The following is a 19,017-nucleotide window of genomic DNA, read 5'->3' on the forward strand; positions in this document are numbered from 1 at the left end:
GTTCATGATTTCAGGGTCACCGGATACAGACGGTCTGCCTGTCTCCCCGCCGCCCCCCTTCTCCCTCCTCTGTCTCTGCCTCTCTCATTCAGGAAGGAAGGAACAGAGGGAGGGAATGGAAAGAGGGAGGGAAGAGAAAAAGAGGGAGAATACCTAAGACATAGGTTAGGTAGCTTGGCAAGATTTAGTTTCTGGTCCATGGCTCCAAAGCCCATATACTCTTTCTAATATATCATGCTGTTTTCAGTACTAACATTCTATAAATCTATCACAAGATGATCCCTTCCCTTATGGGAAAAAGTGATCCTGGCAGGATGAAGGTCAAGGAAGATTTGATCTTTTGTTGCCAAAGCCTCTCCCCTTCCTCCCTCCTTTCCCACATTGTCTTTCCCAACAAAATGATCAGACAATTCTCAAGGATTTACAGTATTATCAGTCCCTCCTTCTACCAACCTTCTCAAATACATAACTGGAAAAGATTAAAGATATTAGAAGGAATTCTTCCCCCAAGAAAATGTTATCAGGGCAGGGCCACTGTCAACTGTCTGCCATAATTTGCATAATAACCTTACTCCAAGTCCAAGGACCAACTCATATATTGATATATTTTTATTTTATTTTATTTTGTTTTATTTTATTTATTCATAGAGACACACACAGAGAGAGAATGGCAGAGACATAGGCAGAGGGAGAACCAGGCTCCACGCAGGGAGCCTGATGTGGGACTCGATCCCGGGTCTCTGGGATCACACCCTGGGCTGGAGGCGGCGCTGAGCCACCAGGGCTGCCCTATATTGATATATTTATAAAATAAAAAATTAATTATTTCCCACTGTCATTTCTCTCATGCCATTATCACCTGATTTATGATGGGCTACATTTATAAGAGGAGTAACATCATCTCAAATGACCCTTCCAATTTAGAGCTCTAAATTATCTCAAAAAATCTTCTCTTCCTTTGCCTGTTTGTGAGGAGAAAGAGGTGGAAAATTTATGGGGGTCAAGGGCAGGGGGTGGGGGTTGTAGATAAAACCCCATAGTAAAAAAAGCAAAGTCACTATTATTAGGGTCTATCGTACACACAAAGATCCACTCACAGGCACACACACAAAGTCCAATCTGAAACAAGCAACAAAAACAATCCAGAGCTTGTGCTGTGCCAACCCAAAATGAATCATCTATTTTTAGCACACATCCACTCAAGACAGGGCCTAGACTGGTCTGCAGCAGCCAAATGAGCAGCCAACTGGGCTCACCAATGAATCTCAAGGCAAGCGGATCTCTAATCCTTAAAAGTAACCTTTGGCTTGACTACAGCCATGACCTGAATAGAAGAACAGAAAGCTCTGATGGCTTTAAAGCTTGTCAAGGAAGTAGCATTTCAAATTTCAGAGGTCTACTTCCGCATTTTATTTATTTTGATAGAAGGAGTGGCCACAGTTCAAAAAGCCTGGACATCTTTACATTCTAATCTCAACTTTCCAAGTCTGTGGGAGTCATTTTACAGTTGAGGAACCTGAGAAGGAGCAAAGCTGGCCAAGATTAAAATCAAAATCCTAAAGTCATTTACAAAACAACTTTAAATACTAAATGGTGAATTTGGAGCTGTGAACAAAAGTGGAAAATTTAAATAAACTCTGAATTTGAGGTAAGGTACAAAATTTTACATTTCAGTTATCAAGATTATAATTAATCTATAAATTAGAGCAAACTAACAGTAGTTGCAGTTCAATTGATTACTTAAAAATTTAAATGTGAAAAGCAGCATCAACAAAATTTCCTCAATCCAATCTAGGAAGCTGTGCCCAGTGTTCTCACTACCCGCATCTGTCAGCTGCAAGACAAAGAGAACTAGACCAAGAGATAGCATATGCTCCAGTCCCAATTCGGCCAAGCATTAACGGGTAGGCCTCCAAGGCGCACGGCTCACGGGTAATTCAAACATCAGGTAAGTACTACCAGAAAGAAGCTACTGGAGATCCCACCCAAGACAAAGCGAGTGCTTTAAGGTTTGGGGGAGGGGAGGGGGGCCTACAGAAACAAACATTTAACAAAGCTTTTCAGAAGAGAGTAAAATAAGGGAAGAATGCCCAATATTGTCTAATAAAAAATACTTTTTTTCTCAGAGAAAACTTCCTTACTAATTGGGAAAGAAATTTTATTATTTTTAAAAAGATTTTATTTATTTATTTATTTATTTATTTATTTATTTATTTATTTATGTATTTATGTATTTATGTATTTATTCATTCATTCATTCATTCATTCATTCATGAGAGACACGGAGAGAGAGGCAGAGACACAGGCAGAGGGAGAAGCAGGCTCCATGCAGGGAGCCCGATGTGGGACTTGATCCCGGGACCACACCCTGAGTCGAAGGCAGACACACTCAACCACTGAGCCACCCAGGCACTCCATGGAAAGAAATTTTTTTTTTTTTTCATGGAAAGAAATTTTTAAAACTTTATTCAAATAAACATTTGCGCCTACTATACGGGCCAGAAGATGTGCTAGGTGCCAGGAACACAGAGATGGATAAAGCTCTCTGTCTCGCATGGTCTCGTGGGGGTGACGGGCAGCTTCTCAGAAAGATGTAGCAATGGCTTTCTGGGAGACACAAACGGAGAGAAGGGCCCTCTGCAGGGGTGTTGGAGGGAGGGGTAGCTCAAAGTGGGGATGGTATCAGAACCGTGAGGCCCGTGGGGCAAGAAGAACACCTGTGAGGATGGCAAGGATGGAAAGACCAAGACAACAGGGCAGGAGGAAGTGCAGGTGGGGCGCTCCAGTCAGCCTTGAGAAGGCCTTTTAAGTGTGTTTTAGGAATGTGATCCTGGAGGTGGCACAAGGGGCCAAGGGGAGAGGCCGGTGGCAGTGAGGAAGGAGGCTGAGCAGCACTGGAGGCCAGAGGCACGGAGTTGCAGAGCACATGCAGCACACCACGGTTGCAGGGGACACTCAGTTTGGAAAGAACCTGTGCGAGGGAACTAACAGGACCTGTGACCAACCAGATGTGGACTGGGAGGAAATCTGAGGCGCTTAAGCAGTGCTGAGGATCCTGAGTCTATAAAAAGTCATAAATCCTCAATTTTTAAAATTCAAATGAGCAGTATGACAAAAATTTTAGAGACCAAAGGACCATTTTCAGTCACAGTGGGCCTGTGCTCAGCCTGACAGTGGAGAAGCAACATAAGCAAGAAATCTGGCACAGAGATGACGGTGGCTCCAGCAGCTGCTGCAAAGAGAAGCTTAAAAGGTACATACACATTGGAACTTTGAACAATGCAGGGATCGGGGTGCCAACTCCTGTACAGTAGAAAACCCACAAGTAACTTTTAACTCCCCCAAAAACTTAACTACTAAGAGCCTACTGCTGATGGCAACCTATACCCATAACCTAAAGAACACATATTTTGTATATTATATACTATATTCTTACAATAAGGTAAAGAAAATGTTAAGAAAATCATAAGGAAGAGAAAATACTTTTAACAGTACTCATAGTATTGTTTAAAAAAAAAAAAAAAAGGAAATCTGTTTATCAGTGGACCCACACAGTTCAAGCTGATGTTTTTCAAGGGTCTACTGTCCTCATCAGCAAAAATCCTATTTTCTGGGCTGGGATTAGGAAACTTCTTTCTATCCTTATATAGATCTTACAAATTTTCCTGTTGCCTGCCGCTTTCTTTCAAAGATATTTATGATGTTCATTTAAACCCACAGAGTATGGGGATCCCTGGGTGGCACAGCAGTTTGGCGCCTGCCTTTGGCCCAGGGCGCGATCCTGGAGACCCGGGACTGAGTCCCACGTCAGGCTCCCGGTGCATGGAGCCTGCTTCTCCCTCTGCCTGTGTCTCTGCCTCTCTCTCTCTCTCTCTCTCTCTCTCTCTGACTATCATAAATAAATAAAATAAAATAAAAAAATAAACTCACAGAGTCAGGATAGAAATTTAGTATTAACATTTAAGCACACAGGGTAATTTTTGTCCTTGATCCCGGAGCCTCTAAGGGCAGCCACACACCGAAAGGAATATTTATCCCCTCACCACCCCTACAATTACATTTTACAAGGCAGAAAAGTGAGGTACACATTGGCCATATAACCTGTCTACGAGCACAGTCAAGAAGAGTTAAACAAAATAAAGAGTTTGAGGGACACCTGGGTGGCTCATTGGTTTAGCGTCTGCCTTCAGCCCAGGGCGTGGTCCTGGGGTCCCAGAATCGAGTCCCACATCAGCCTGCTTCTCCCTCTACCTGTGTCTCTGCCCCTCTCTCTCTGTGTCTCTCATGAATAAATAAAATCTTAAAAAAAAAAAAAAAAAGATAAAGAGTTTGGTTTACGGCAGTTAAATTTGAGGTTTCACAAGACATTTAGGTAGTGATGTGGGCCGGTGGATATCTATGTCTATAGCTTAGAATGGAGAGCTAAGATATATATTTGGGAGTCACCAGCATACAGATGGTACCCAACACCATGGAAACAGATGAGATCATCTATGGAGAGAGTGCAGACTGACAGATCAAAAGACCTGGGACAGAGACCCTGAGGAAGGGCCACCGTGCAGATAAGGATGATTTTCTGTCCCTCTTCTATCCCCAAGTCTTCACTAACACAAAACCGAAACCTTTGGGTTTCTATGTATTTCTGTGCCATTTTAAGAGGTAAAGGGCACCTGACTGGCTCAGTCAGCAGAGTACCTGACTCCCGATCTCAGGGTTCTAAGTTTGAGCCCCACGTTGGCTGTACAGATTATTTAAAAATAAAATCTTTAAACCAAATAAATAAATAAAATCTTTTAAAAAGAATCAGGTAGCTGGTTCTTGGGAATTCCTGGGAATGCGAAGCACTAAGATACACAATGGTAAATGCTGGGTCCTGGTCCTCCTGGCATGGGCTGCAGCCTCCCTGATGGGCGTTCAAATTAAATGTATTGTAGAGAAAAATGGACAGACTTAGTACCTCCAGCACTATGTGAACTAGAAACCAAAGCCACGTCTCCAGCGGCTCCTAACTACAGCACAAGGCTGCATGTTAACAAAAATCTTTCTTCCCACCATCAACCATTTTTCTCTACAGATCAAGTACAAATCCATTCAGTGTCATAAAAAGGAGGCACTTTTTAAAGTCATCAGCTCTGTGGCTTTGGATGTTATCTCCAATCCAGGACCATACTGCTCTGAGGGCTAACTGCACGGGCTCCTGGAAAAAGTTCCAAACTCGGTGACCATTAGGCAAGAGTGAAAGATGAGGAGCAGGAGGAAAGAACGAGGAGCTCTCTGAACTGTGTCACTGATCATCAAAGTGCAGTAATAGCTACACAGCTACTAAGAATCATTGAAGTACGAAAGAGAGAGAGAGAGAGAGAGAGAGAGAGAAAGAAAGAAGAAAGAAAGAAAGAAAGAAAGAAAGAAAGAAAGAAAGAAAGAAAGAAAGAACGAAGAAAGTAAGTTCTCATTTTACTGTTCAAAGTTTTTAACCATTAACTGAGCAAAACAAAATACAACAGGACAGCTTAACGGTGCCTAACAACATATGTTACACAGTAGCTGAAATGAAGTCTGATTCTGGGTATCAGAAGTGATTGTACTATGACCTTTCTCACCTTCTGTAAAGGCTGCTACTACTTAAATGAAGCAGCTTCTGTGACTCCAGAAGGTCAAAGTCACTGTCTTCTTGCCTATAAAACTGCCTAATCCTCTTCAGACAGAATAGATCTGGGGTTAAACACCCCTTTTCAGGCCAAGGTGGGCAATAAAAGGGAAGAAGATAGCAAAAATGTGGCCTCTGTCCATGTGTGCCTGTCATCTATGCTTTGTTCCTTGGCCAAGATTGGCACCCCGAGTCTCACCACCTTATTGGTGCTTATCCACTGAAGCTGCACACAAGGAGTGCATATTCCTATGAAATGAATGCACCCCTGGGGCACCTGGCTGGCTCAGTCAGTAGAGCATGTGACACTCGATCCCAGGGTCAAGATTAAGCCCCACATTGGGCGTGGAGCCAACTTTGAAAAAAAGAAAATGACAATTCTGCTAATGTGGTGATTCCTTCTAACATTCCTTTCAGTAAGTGTATGATGTGGAATGACAGGAGACAGGAGAGCGAGAGGAATGATGTGCAAATCTTTAATTTCTTCACATGAGCTCTTGTTGTCCACAGGCTCTCAAAGCATGACCTTGTCACTGAGCTACATGTCATTCTAGTGTTCAAAAACACATCATTTTGTACCACGTGCCCTCACATGCAACAAATAATGCAAAGCAACACTGATCTGTTGCACCAGTGGAGCAAAGACTGGCTGTGCTGGGCTTACAGGGGACACAATGTCGGTCACCACACAGTAATTTCACACTCAGAGACATGCAGGATGTACCTCACGCACATGCAAGGTGTGATACTGCTGAACCCTTAGTGGGAATTTTTTTTTTAATTTTATTTATTTATTCATGATAGACACAGAGACAGGCAGAGACACAGGCAGAGTGGAGAAGCAGGCTCCCTGCAGGGAGCCCGATGCGGGACTCTATCCCAAAACTCCAGGATCAGGCCCTGAGCCAAAGGCAGACGCTCAACCGCTGAGCCACCCAGGAGTCCCCTTAGTGGGAATTCTTTTTTTTTTTTTTTAAGGTTTTATTTATTTATTCATGAGAAACACAGGGAGATAGAGAAAGAGAGGCAGAGACACAGGCAGAAGGAGAAGCAGGCTCCGTACAGGGAGCTCAACGTGGGACTCGATCCTGGGTCTCCAGGATCAGGCTCTGGGCTGAAGGCAGGCGCTAAACCGCTAAGCCATCCAGGCTGCCTTTAGTGGGAATTCTTAAGTGCAGAATCACAAAAAATATCAAATCATATGAGGTAACTAGAGAGAGCCTCATCTTGAGAAAAAATTAACTTCAGTAGATCTACTTTAAAACATTAAATTTAAAGAAATTTCTTGGAAAATGCTCAATTTGCATTTATCTAAAGAATCAGTACAAACAGATCCATCATAATATCTAGTCCTAAGAATCAGAAAGCCTTTAATGTCCTCCATAAAATGTGTGATTGCATTAAACTACCAGAAGGGTGAACCACAGATAAGCACTTCCATTTTTGTCACTTGCTGTTAAATATTTTATAGCACCTCTGAGAGAAGCAGGGGGTAATAACTATATTTCTCTCCAGGAGCCAGCTGGACTGCCATGTCGGGCCCAAGCTAGCACCGAGAGCGTGGCTGCGCTGTGGGCAGCAAGAGCAGCACCGGCTCCTTGGGAGCAGTGGAGGGACACAGTGAGAATGGCCTGGATGCTGCACAAACACAATTTCTGGATTTGTTTACTTTCAAATAAATATTTACATCTACCTTGATATGTAGCTACCACCACAGCAATAAATCCATCATCGATACACTCTCGCTTCAACTACAAAAATTCAGGGAATAAAGCAGATTATTAACCACAAAAATCCTGTAATCACGATTACAAAAATCCTGTAATCAACCATTATTTAACACAGAAAAAAATATTTAAGGTTTGACAGGCCAACCACCTATCTTTAGGACATCTCTATCCATCTAAACCAATAAGGAACCATCCTCTTTTTAAAATCTTGGAGACACTCTTCACAGCCTCTCTTGGTAATCCAGGTCAGTGTTTAATACTCAGAGCAACAAGGAATTCATCCACCCTCTGTCATTCAAATGGTAAATACTGCCATATTGTTTCTACTCCCTTCCAGAGCAAATGAATAACATATTGCCACCAACTCTACAACACATCTTGCAACCTCTGACTCTATTCTAGAGGGAAAAATGCATTTCTTAAGACTTTCTTTAAAGACCTGACTTTATGCTCACGGGAGCATGTGCACATTCTAAACATGTGTGGAACATTTCCCTTGTTAAACCCTGTCAATGGCTCTTGGCAAACTTCAGCATTAAAATCCAAAAGCCTGGGGTGCTTGGGTGACTCAGTCCATTGAGCATCCAACTCTTGGTTTTGGCTCAGGTTATGATCTCTGGGTTGTGAGGTCGAGACCTGCGTTGGGCTTCCCAATGGACATGGAGTCTGCTGGAGACTCTCTCTCTCTCCTTCTCCGCTTTCCCCTCCCCCTGCTTGAGTGCTCTCCTTCTCTTTAAAAAACAAACAAACAGGGATCCCTGGGTGGCTCAGCGGTTTATGCGATCCTGGAGTCCCAGGATCGAGTCCCGCGTCGGGCTCTTGGCATGGAGCCTGCTTCTCCCCCTACCTGTGTCTCTGCCTCTCTCTCTCTCTCTCTCTATGTCTATCATAAATAAATAAACATTAAAAAAAAAAACCAAAAACAAACAAACAAAACTTTTAAAAATAAAAAATAAAATCCAAAATCCTTACCACTGCACAGAAGAATCCTTGTTGCCAGGGCACAATATTGTTCCATCCTCTTTCCCAGGCTCACAAAATTATCTAGAGTTCCCAGATAGTACTACAATGTTTCACTTCACTCTGGCTTCTCACATGCTATCTCCCCAGCCTGCAACACTAACCTGAGGACTGGGACTTCACATTTCAGCCCTCCTACTCTACAAAGCACATGCAATGCTGGCTCCCCACCCCACCCCCCAAAAAAACCCTCAAATTCTAGGAAAAAATACAGTTTGCTAAAAAAAATCCCAAGAAGATGATTAATTTTTACAATAAAGTTGGTGAATACTTAACTGAACAAGGCGAGTTGGTAAATCTTAATTCATGCACATCTTTAAAAAAAAAAGAAAAAAAGGAAAGCCTACCATTGGTGCTGAGGGTTTTATCATCTGTCTGGGGTGAGAAGCTTCTATCATATACCTTCTTGAAATTCCTTACAAAATTAAGATTCATTAAGAAAGACCTTAAGTATACCTTAAGTGTTTCATAAATGCTGACTGAATACAACAATCTACTGTGTCTTACAGTTTGTCAAAGTTGATTATATGGACTTCACTCTCACATATGCACACCCAGTGGACATGGAAGGTGTCACACTAACAGCTAGCTTTATTTGAAAGAAGAGCTAAGGGGGACACCTGGGTGGTTCAGTGGTTGGATGCCTGCCTTCGGCCCAGGGCGTGATTCTGAAGTCCTGGGATCAAGTCCCACATGGGGCTCCCTGCGAGGAGCCTGCTTCTCTGTCTATGTCTCTGCCTCTCTCTGTGTCTCTCATGAATAAATAAAATCTTCAAAAAAGGGAAAAGAGAGAGAGAAAGAGAAAGAGAGAGAAAGAAAAGAAAGAAAGAAGGAAGGAAGGAGTGGAAGGACTGGTCTACATCAACCGTGTCAAGCATATTGTTCACCATCAGCTATACAACACTCAAAAAGAGACAACTGTGAGACTCCCAACCAAAAGTGTAAGTAAGAAGGTCCTTTACTACCAGTCAAGAGTGTCGTGCTATATCATTGTGGAAGCAACAAAACACTCCTGCCCAAGACCCTTAATAAGCTGGTATGCAAGTGATTCCATTTCTAAGACCAAGACTTAATAAAGAGAATTATGGCATATCCATCCATATCACGGACTCAGTACTATGCAGTCTTTAAAAATGATATGTAAAAAAAAATGAAGCTATAGAAGATTACTTAATAACATAAGAAAGATTGCATGTAATAAATATAAAAAGCCAACTCCAAAGTGATTCGTCAGTATGATACTGGGTTTTCCTGTTGATGGTAGTGACACTGTTAAAGTAGTTCTGCTTGATTTTTATAGATCTACTTACACTAAAACAAAATATTAAACTTGAAAAATGAATGATTTTCGTGATGATAAAATGATAAAAGCATGAGTGCTTTTTGTGTCCTTTTTATCTGAATTTTCTAAAATGAATAAACTTATCTTCTGGGATATGTGAAAAGTATTACATTAAGGGGCACCTGGGGTGGTTTGGCTGGTTAAGCATCTGCCTTTGGCTCAGGTCATCTCAGGGTCCTGGGATGGAGCCCCACATCAGACTCCCTGGGAGTCTGCTTCTCCCTCCCTCTCTGCTTCTCCCCTTGACCGTGTACTCGTGTGCTCTCTCTCAAATAAATAAAATATTATATTAATCATTATGAAGTTAGACAAAAGGCTTATTTCTCCTGTAGGAACTAGGATATTTTCTTCTTATAGATAGTTCCCTTACTTTTTTCTTTAGTTTGTCTGTCAGGAAACTTAAAGTCCAATTAGCCAGTCACCATTAGCAGGTGCATAGCAAATGCCACACATCTGGTAGAGTGGGCTTCTGACTACCGACCATCACAAACTTCAACTCTGACCTGCAATTTCTCTGATGCTTTTTTTATTTCATTGTAGATATTCTTCTAACTAGCCTCAAATCTTTTTTTGTGGGAGGAGTGTCAGTGAAGGGGGGAAAAGAGAGAAAAAAAAAAGGGAAAGGGGAAAGGAGAAAAAGGATGAAGTGACAGCTGCACAAACAGGATACTGCTCTGCCTCTGTCATTTTCAGGTTAACTGATTGAAGTTATGTTCACCATAGTGGGTACTTCAATAAATGTAGAATGAATGATGAACATAACACCTTCCCATCTGGATAAATTCACATCTTTCAGGGACCCTTCCTACTTCAAACAGTTAAAATCTTCATGAATTTTGGTATTTAGTATGTGGTTATTAGAGCAGTGATCACCAGTGTTTCTGCATATCTGAAACATCAGAAAAACCCAGAGACACACTTCTTAGTATAAAAATAGTTTGATTTGTATGCCTCCAATCTACAGATAATGCCTATAGTACCTACAGGTTTTGAAAATCCTTTACTATAAATTCACACAGGTCTGTGACTCACAGATTGTAAATCAATTTGCTTTAGCACAAAAGAAAAATGTTTACCATAAGCTGGATTTAGACGGCAGATATTCCCTTCTTTTAAGGCTAGGACGAGTTTTTGTTTTCTTAATCTGCTCCATCATTTAAAATGAAAGATCTGGGGCTCCTGGCTTGGCTCAGTCGGTGGAGTGAGCAACTCTTGATCTCAGGGTTGTAGGTTTGAGCCCCTCACTGGGTATATAAGGGTTACTTAAAACTAAAATCTTAAAAGATAAATAAAAAATAAAATGAGATATCTGACATAAAAAAAATTATCGATTTCTAAAAATCACAAATGCTTTCAAAATTTAGCTTGTATTTCAACATAGCAGTAGCCAGCAAGAGGTGATCAGCAGCCACCTCTTTATTCACTTATTTATTGTGGAGGACATGGGTTCTTTATCAACACATTATGTTGAAGACACAGGTCATTATAAAAACTGCATTACACACCTATAAGCAAAGGGACAGATGTATAACTATTCCAAGCACTGCAGAATTATGTAGCGTGTCTTTACATACCATATATTTGTGAGTACAGGCTCATTTATTACATTTACACACACACCCTTCTATTATAAACTCTGGGTTTACAGAAGCTGGAACATCTTTAAGTATTCTTTGCCACCTGTTTTTCACCTTTCCTGTTTTTTTTTTTCTAATTAAGATTTTATTTATTTATTCATGAGACACACAGAGAGAGAGGCAGAGACATAGGCAGAGGGAGAAGCAGGCTCCCTGCGGGGAGCCCAATGCGGGACTCAATCCTGGGACTGACCCTGGGATCACACCTTGACCCAAAGGCAGATGGTCAACCGCTGAGCCACTCAGGTACCCTTTTACAGTATCTTTTTTTTTTTTTACAGTATCTTTTAATAACGTTTTTTGTGTTATTAAGTCTTCTGTCACACATTTTAATATCTGCATCACATTCCTTACACTGGATAAACTTTAACGAATTTAATACTCTCACATTGCAAATCATTTCATTTATTTCCAATAGCTTTGCTATCATAAAGGTGCAGGGTAATTTACAAAGACCATCTTGTGTTTTATTTTTTGCTTTTGAAGAAAAATCAAAAAGGTTGTGAATTCTCTGTGCTCCTTCTCCCCAGTTTTCACTCTCCTTCCTCTTTAACTGAAGTATAACAGCAGCCACCTCTTTAGATGGGCTTGTAGTCTCTAGTGTTCTAGAGTCTGCACCTGGCCCTCATCACTCACTCACAATTGCCTTTGGTAGGCAAATGTATGTAACCCCTTCACCACACCTCTAGTCTTAATGTGCATCCACCCAAAATGCAATTATTGGTTATTTGTGATTTTTTCAAAAAAGTGCCAAGAGCATCTCACTGGAATGGTCCATGATCAGTGCTTAGCATGACCCACCCAAGACATTGACCAAGTTAGGGGAAGCCACCCACCAAGGCCTCTTCTATAAAAACCCTATGCTTTTGTGCTCCTTTGCTGCTCCCTGATTTCCAAAATCACTGACTGGCTAGTGCACAGCAGCTGCTGATAAATGCTGGATGGACGGATGATGGATGGATGACAAATGTCATCTACATTAAAATTAGTCTTTACTTTCTTCCAGCTAGTGGCACCTAAAGAATTCTGATCCAAAGGGAATCTGCAATATGATTGTTAGAGGTAGAGCTATTTCTTATTATTGTCATTGTTATTCTTAAACTAGTTGTTCACATTTGTGAAAACTTCCCTGATCTGCCATTTGGGAGGGGGGAGAGGAAGGGTAGTTCTCAAAGTGAAGAGGAAGTGCTGCTGTGGGTACACAAAATGATTATAGGTAATACTTGGGACTCGGTATTGAATTACAATGAATACTGAGAGAGTAATACTCTTTTCCCAACTTCTTTCAGGCTGATTATATCAAAGAGCATGTCTCACTTTGGTGCTAACACATATTTAAGCTCCTTTCTGACACTTGCCAATTTAATTTCCCTTGTAAACAGAGGGAGCATATGGCCAAGCCTAAAGCCTTTATCAGACAACAGAATCTAGACAGGATTTAATAGTAATTGTTTTTTTTAAGGTTCTGGTAGGGATTTCTTCTTAAAGAAAATTAACTTTAAAAAAAGCATTAAAAAAATTTCTTATATATATTTTATCACAACTAAAAATAAGCAAAAAACATGTTATTAAGTAAATAACAGCAAAGGATAGAATGTAACCATAACAAAGAGCACAAGGTGATATACAAAATACTGATATTTGGGAAATAAGTGGCTACAGTTTGAAGTTACCAATTTGGCAGAGATGAAAAATATTCAGATTTACTTTATATACATATATATTTTTAAAGATCTTATTTATTTATTCATGAAAGACAGAGAGAGAGGCAGAGCCACAGACAGAGGGGGAACCAGGCTCCCCAGGACTCCTCCGGAATCACACCTGATCTGAAGGCAGACAGTCAACCACTGAGCCACCCAGGCATCCCCAGATTTACTTTATAGTTTACATTATAACAAATGTAAAAAAATAGATGTAATAACAAATTGTGCATTTTTATAGTGACAGAAAAACCTACGATTTATAACCTTGACAGAGTTAAATTAGCTTATCACTATAATTGACTATATATGATAATAAATATAACTATTAATGACTATATATGGCTATGCTTTATTATACTTTATCACTCTAAGCCAATACCACAAAAATAAACGATTCACTATACCAAAAAAGTCTTCCCACAAAGTTCCCAATTGTAAGCTGCAGATGTTGATGTAAAATAAAAATATTCTGTATGAAAACACTTCTATATTTAAGGTCTTAAGTTGGTGCTAATACTAAGTAAACCAGTAAGCAGACCACATGTCACTGATACTCCTCTCTGTCAAACAGCAGCTGTGACAAATGGTACAAAGGAGAGGTGCACGGTTCTGTCAGGACTTATAATGGGTGTAATCTGAACTATGCAAGCCTTCCATAAGATGGGAAGGATAAGAGCAGCAGACAGCAAAGCAAGGGGCCCATGACCAAAGGCAGAGGAGTCTGAGGCTAGGCTGGAGAATGTGGGTGCTCAGTGGCCCAGATACGCCCTTATGCCAAGAACAGTGGGAAGAGGGCTGAGGGTATTTAAAGTGGAGTGACCTGCCTGAGCAGATTGGTGTTCTGAAGGGTTGTGCTGCCTGTAATGTGGCAGGCCTCCAAAGAGGCATTAGGAAACAGAATCAAAGTTTAAACTGATAACAAAATAATCTAGAAATTACTGCATCTAGACCACATAAATAATGACCAACAGGAAGGAAGCTCAGATAATTGTCTGAGTTTTTTAACAGAAATTAGAAGACAACAGTACACTTTTATTTAGGCGTATAGTACAGAACATTATAGAGGCTATGATATAAAATGTAGCACTATACAAATTTAACATTATAAAATGTAATATAAAACTGGAACACATCAAAAATGTCCTAATCTACTGGTCAGAACCAAGGTGGCCTATCTACCTCAAGGGTCTACGGAGGGGTTCTCAAGGGCGGGATGGCTGAGTACCAAGAACTGAGACCCTGATTACTTCCCCAGTTCTCACCTCAAGCTTTTCTTTTATGTTTTCTATGATAAGCTTCTAATAAGGCTTAAATGAAGAAATTTTGCTATTGAAACCAAGTCTGAAAACTAACGGTAACACCTGGGGCCTCCAGGGCCCAGTTAAAAGATCACAATCGGTCAGGGGGAGAGCGCAGTACCTCCGATGACTACACCTTACGATTCCCATTTGGTCTAAACTTCTAATTCTGATTTCCTTCATGAAAGTTGGTATTCAGAAAGTCCCTTATCTGCATCTAATTCTCCTCAAAAAGGCTCAAGCTACAGGTCACACTGGCACACCCACAAGAATTCTGACAGGAAGTGGGGAAGGGAACAGAAACGGGAAAGTAGAAAGGACGGATGGATACAGTAGCAAGCTCGCCAGGACCTGGAGCACAGCCAGGGCGAGTGCAGACTGGCATATTCACTTTAGAAAACTGGCAATGTCCACTAACGCTTAGCAATTGCACGCCTAGGTACACACACAACAGAAACGCATCCTGGGTCCATTCCCCAAGACATATGTATACAAATGCTCACAGCAGCAAGATTCCTAACAAGCTGCAAATATCTCACATGCTCATCAATAGTAAAACAAATAAATAAAGCAAGGCACACTCATTTGGGAATTCTGCACAGCCACGACTGAGCCAACTCCCCCTACACACGAAACACAAGTACATCTCACAGGTAAGAAGACAGCCCAAAAGCATGTACAGAGTGTTTCTATTTATATGTGATGCTCAAAAACAGATACAAATGAACAGTCATATGTAGAAATAACTTAATCTTTGCCTTAATACTAAGACCCAAAATGAATCCCAGTCTTAACATAGTAAGAGCCAAGAACTTTTATTAAGTAAACCTAGCAGAATATCTTAGTGATCTTGGGCTTAGCAAAGATTTTTTAGATACAACACATAAAACATAAACTACAGGGGCACCTGGGTGGGTCAGTGGTTGAGCATCTGCCTTCGGTTCAGGCCGTGATCCTGGGGTCCTGGGATCATGTCCCACATCGGGCTCCCCACAGGGATCCTGCTTCTCCCTCTGCCTGTGTCTCTACCTCTCTCTGTCTTGTGAATAAATAAATACAATCTTTAAAAATATAAATAAATAAACTACAAAAGAAAAAGAACCCAATAATTGGATTTCATTATGATCTGTGCACTTTCCCATACATATCTTCAATAACCATATTACTGAAAAACTAAATGACAACAGAAGAAAGCCTAAGGACTGAGGGGAGGAGACCACACAATCAGCTGCTGTCATCTTTTCTCACCACTACCCAGGGAAAATGCGTCTCAAGTTCACCTGGCCCGGATACTCTGGATACTCAGCCTGTGGCAGACGTAAGGGAGAAGCCATCACCACCACCTGCCCCACCTAGTGAGCTGGAATGGGGAGAGGGGAGTACAATGAAGAGGGAGTTTTTTTAAGATTTTTTTTTTTTAAGTAATCTCTACATCCAACATGGGGCTCGAACTCACAACCCCAAGATCAGGAGTCCCACCTCCACCAGCTGAGCTGGGCAGGCACCCCACAAGAGGGCACTTTTTATAAAATCTGTCTTCATCCTGCCATGACTACCCTTAGTTCACCACAGATACATGAAGGAAAATATACTCAACCTAAGAGCAAATAAAAGACACTTTGGTCCTGGATCCTTTTCCACTGAATATCCTTTACTTACTTCTCTCTCCCATCCTGATTTTAAAAAATTTTTCCCTTTCCATTCCCCTTATTCTTCCAGGCTTCTCTTTTGCTTTCTGCAACCACGCATCATTATCATATGCCCTTTTTCCTTCACTGAAGAGGCTCCAAAATAAGAAAAGGAATTAAAATACACACACAAAAATAGCACAGGTTCTTTGTGTGTTTCAAATGCCCTTCTTGTCCTGGGGAAGGGACAACAATCTCTATCACTTCTCACCAATCCTGTTTATACAAAATTGGGAAAACATAGAACACAGCGTAAATATTTTTGTGATACTTTCTCCCTCTTCCTCTCTTCTCCTGAAAAAGGTAGATAACAATTTATAAATTCAAGTAATTGCTAGTTGTGTGATATGCTAATGATGTACACTACCACTTATTATCTATTACAGTATAAAGACCCCTCTTAACACCCAAAAATGTCAAACACATAAAACACACACACACACACACAATAATCCTTTTGGTATCCAGTCCTTGAGAAAATGCAAACCTAATAGGCACTACTAGTTAACTTTAGATTGACTATGAACTTTATTAATTACAACAAAAACATTTACATTTCACAAGTACAGGTGTGGGCAAAGCTTTATGTGTACAGAGGTTCTCAGCTTCTCAGGACCTTCCCCTCACGAACTCCTCAGCCCTCCTGGGAGACCTCATGGAAAGACTCAGAATCCTCAATTCTGAGCACCCTGGGCTCAACTCTTCTTCACTGAATAAGAATTGTCCAAATTCTGACAAAAATTTTAATTCAGCTCCTTCTGCTCACTGAGCATCTTTTGGGGATGACGTGTCAGAGTCCTCCCCACAGCTAATCCTTGTGCGCGCGCGCACACACACACACACACACACACACAAACACACACACTCTGTCTCTCTCTCCCCCTCCCTGCCTCCTCCCCTTTCTTCTTCACTTAGAACTCTTATTTGGAAATGTGTAATAAATGATTACTACCTTTTTGCTAGCTATTATCATGATTACTACTCCTTTTCCTCCTCTTCCCCACCCACTCCACCCCATAAATTTCCAAATCTCAGAAGTGTTATGGCTAAGTCCAGAAGAAGCAATAACTTGAAAAGCTAGTGTTTTTTTTTTTTTTTTAATCAAATAAATGTATACAGCTTTCTTTTTTTCATTAAATGGGAGTAGGTAAGGAAGTAAACCTGTATCTGGTCCTCTCACTGCCACATTTAAGATGAATATATTCATTCATTCAACAGTCAGCAATTAAAAGGCAGATACTCACAATGCTGCTCCTCAAGTCTGCAGAAAGGGGCCCTCCTACAATGGATACAGGTTCCCATAAATGGCAGTAACATACAAATCAGGCATCATGTGGGGTTTTTTTTTTTAACTCATTCAATAATGTTCTCTATCCTTAATTTAAAAATTGAGTAAGTTAACATTTTCCCCTTTCTCCAAAGTATAAACCAAAAAACAGAACTATAACTTTCTGTCACCACGTTGGATTTTCTCCTATGAGTCAGCCGTTCATGCCTCCCTACCAAACAACATTCAATGGGTCTCCACTATTCTGTTAAAGGTAAAAATACAATCTTTTTTTTTTTTTTTCAAGATTTTATTTATCCATTCATGAGAGACACAGAGAGAGTGGCAGAGACACAGGCAGAAGGAGAAGTAGGCTCCATGCAGGGAGCCTGATGTGGGACTCAATCCCAGGAATCAGGACCTGAGCCAAAGGCAGATGCTCAACCACTTAGCCACCCAAGTTCCCCAAAAATACAATCTTAAATTTCAAGGTGGTATTGAGATTTATTAAGAAAATAAAAAAAAAAAAAAGAAAATATATCTCCTCATTTAAGCTCCAAAACAACATTGAAAATTCCATAGATTGCTTCAAATTAGATTTGTATTTCTCAATGAAGGATCCTAAGTCTACAAAAATAAATTAGGTTTAATTTTTTTTTTGTTGTTTCTCCCATTTTACAAAACTGTCTGAAGAAGAATTAATTCAACTAACAGTAGCTGTCATACAGGACTAGCAATTCCCATTAAGCAGGTTAAAAATACTAGATGAAAAATTATTAGAAATAACACATCACTGTTTATTGTCTTGTTCTTAGAAATGTTGCTTTTCTACTGGATGGCCTGAAATATCAAAAGATCATTCTATCCTGCAGACAGTGAACAGAATCAATTGTGGCAAATGGTTAAGTTTTGGTTTCTTGCAAACAAGTAGCTTCTCCCTTCTTTTAAAGAGGATGGGATTTCTTTTTTATTTTTACCAAAAAGGGGGGGAGGGTACTGACCATATGTAAATTCCAAACAGCTTTAGGACTTAAGGCCATGATTCAAACAGCTAACTTTTAAAAATCTAAGACTTTTTCAAAGTTTAAGTAACTGGTGAACAAGGAATTGAAGAATGTGATGCAATGTTACATGATACTATAAGCTATTAAATTCATGGGCAGGATACATAGCATTACTAGGCCATGAATTTTTTTTAACTTCATATTCTTGTTTCTCAAGTTCTTTCAAACACATTAAAAAGACAAAAGATTTGACTACTCATTATTGCATGCCTTTAAGGAAGGAGGAAAAAAGGAATGACTTCTATTTTTAATATTAATATACATTAATGAAACAACTTCTATGTTTGCAAAGTGTTGGCTGACCCATAAGCTACATTTATCACTCATTAAGTCAGCATATCACAACAGCCATATGTATGTCTAAATACCCCCAAAAGAATAACTAACAAAGCAAGTAAGCTCTGGTAAAACTGTGTATAAAGCTGTCACAAGCATAGTGGCTGATTTCTAAACTTTAAAACCATGACCACATGCATCCTTCTTTCCATCAAATTTAACTACAAGAGCTTAGGTAAAAAGACTTAAAAAATAATAAATAACAGTAACAATAATAAAATTTAAAAATGTAATCTCCAAAATATTTTAGAATCTTTCCTTAAAAGAATGTATTGTAACCGC

The 19,017-nt window shown here is 40.2% G+C and overlaps 1 protein-coding gene across 20 annotated transcripts in view; it reads right to left on the reverse strand.

Moving 5' to 3' along the window:
- Positions 1-19,017, reverse strand: part of SRPK2 (SRSF protein kinase 2) — a 266,464-nt gene that overhangs the window by 139,091 nt on the left and 108,356 nt on the right. The gene's annotated exons all lie outside the window — the stretch shown is intronic.

The sequence above is a fragment of the Canis aureus genome, chromosome 21 (assembly GCF_053574225.1).
Source record: "Canis aureus isolate CA01 chromosome 21, VMU_Caureus_v.1.0, whole genome shotgun sequence".
Lineage (NCBI taxonomy): Eukaryota > Metazoa > Chordata > Mammalia > Carnivora > Canidae > Canis > Canis aureus.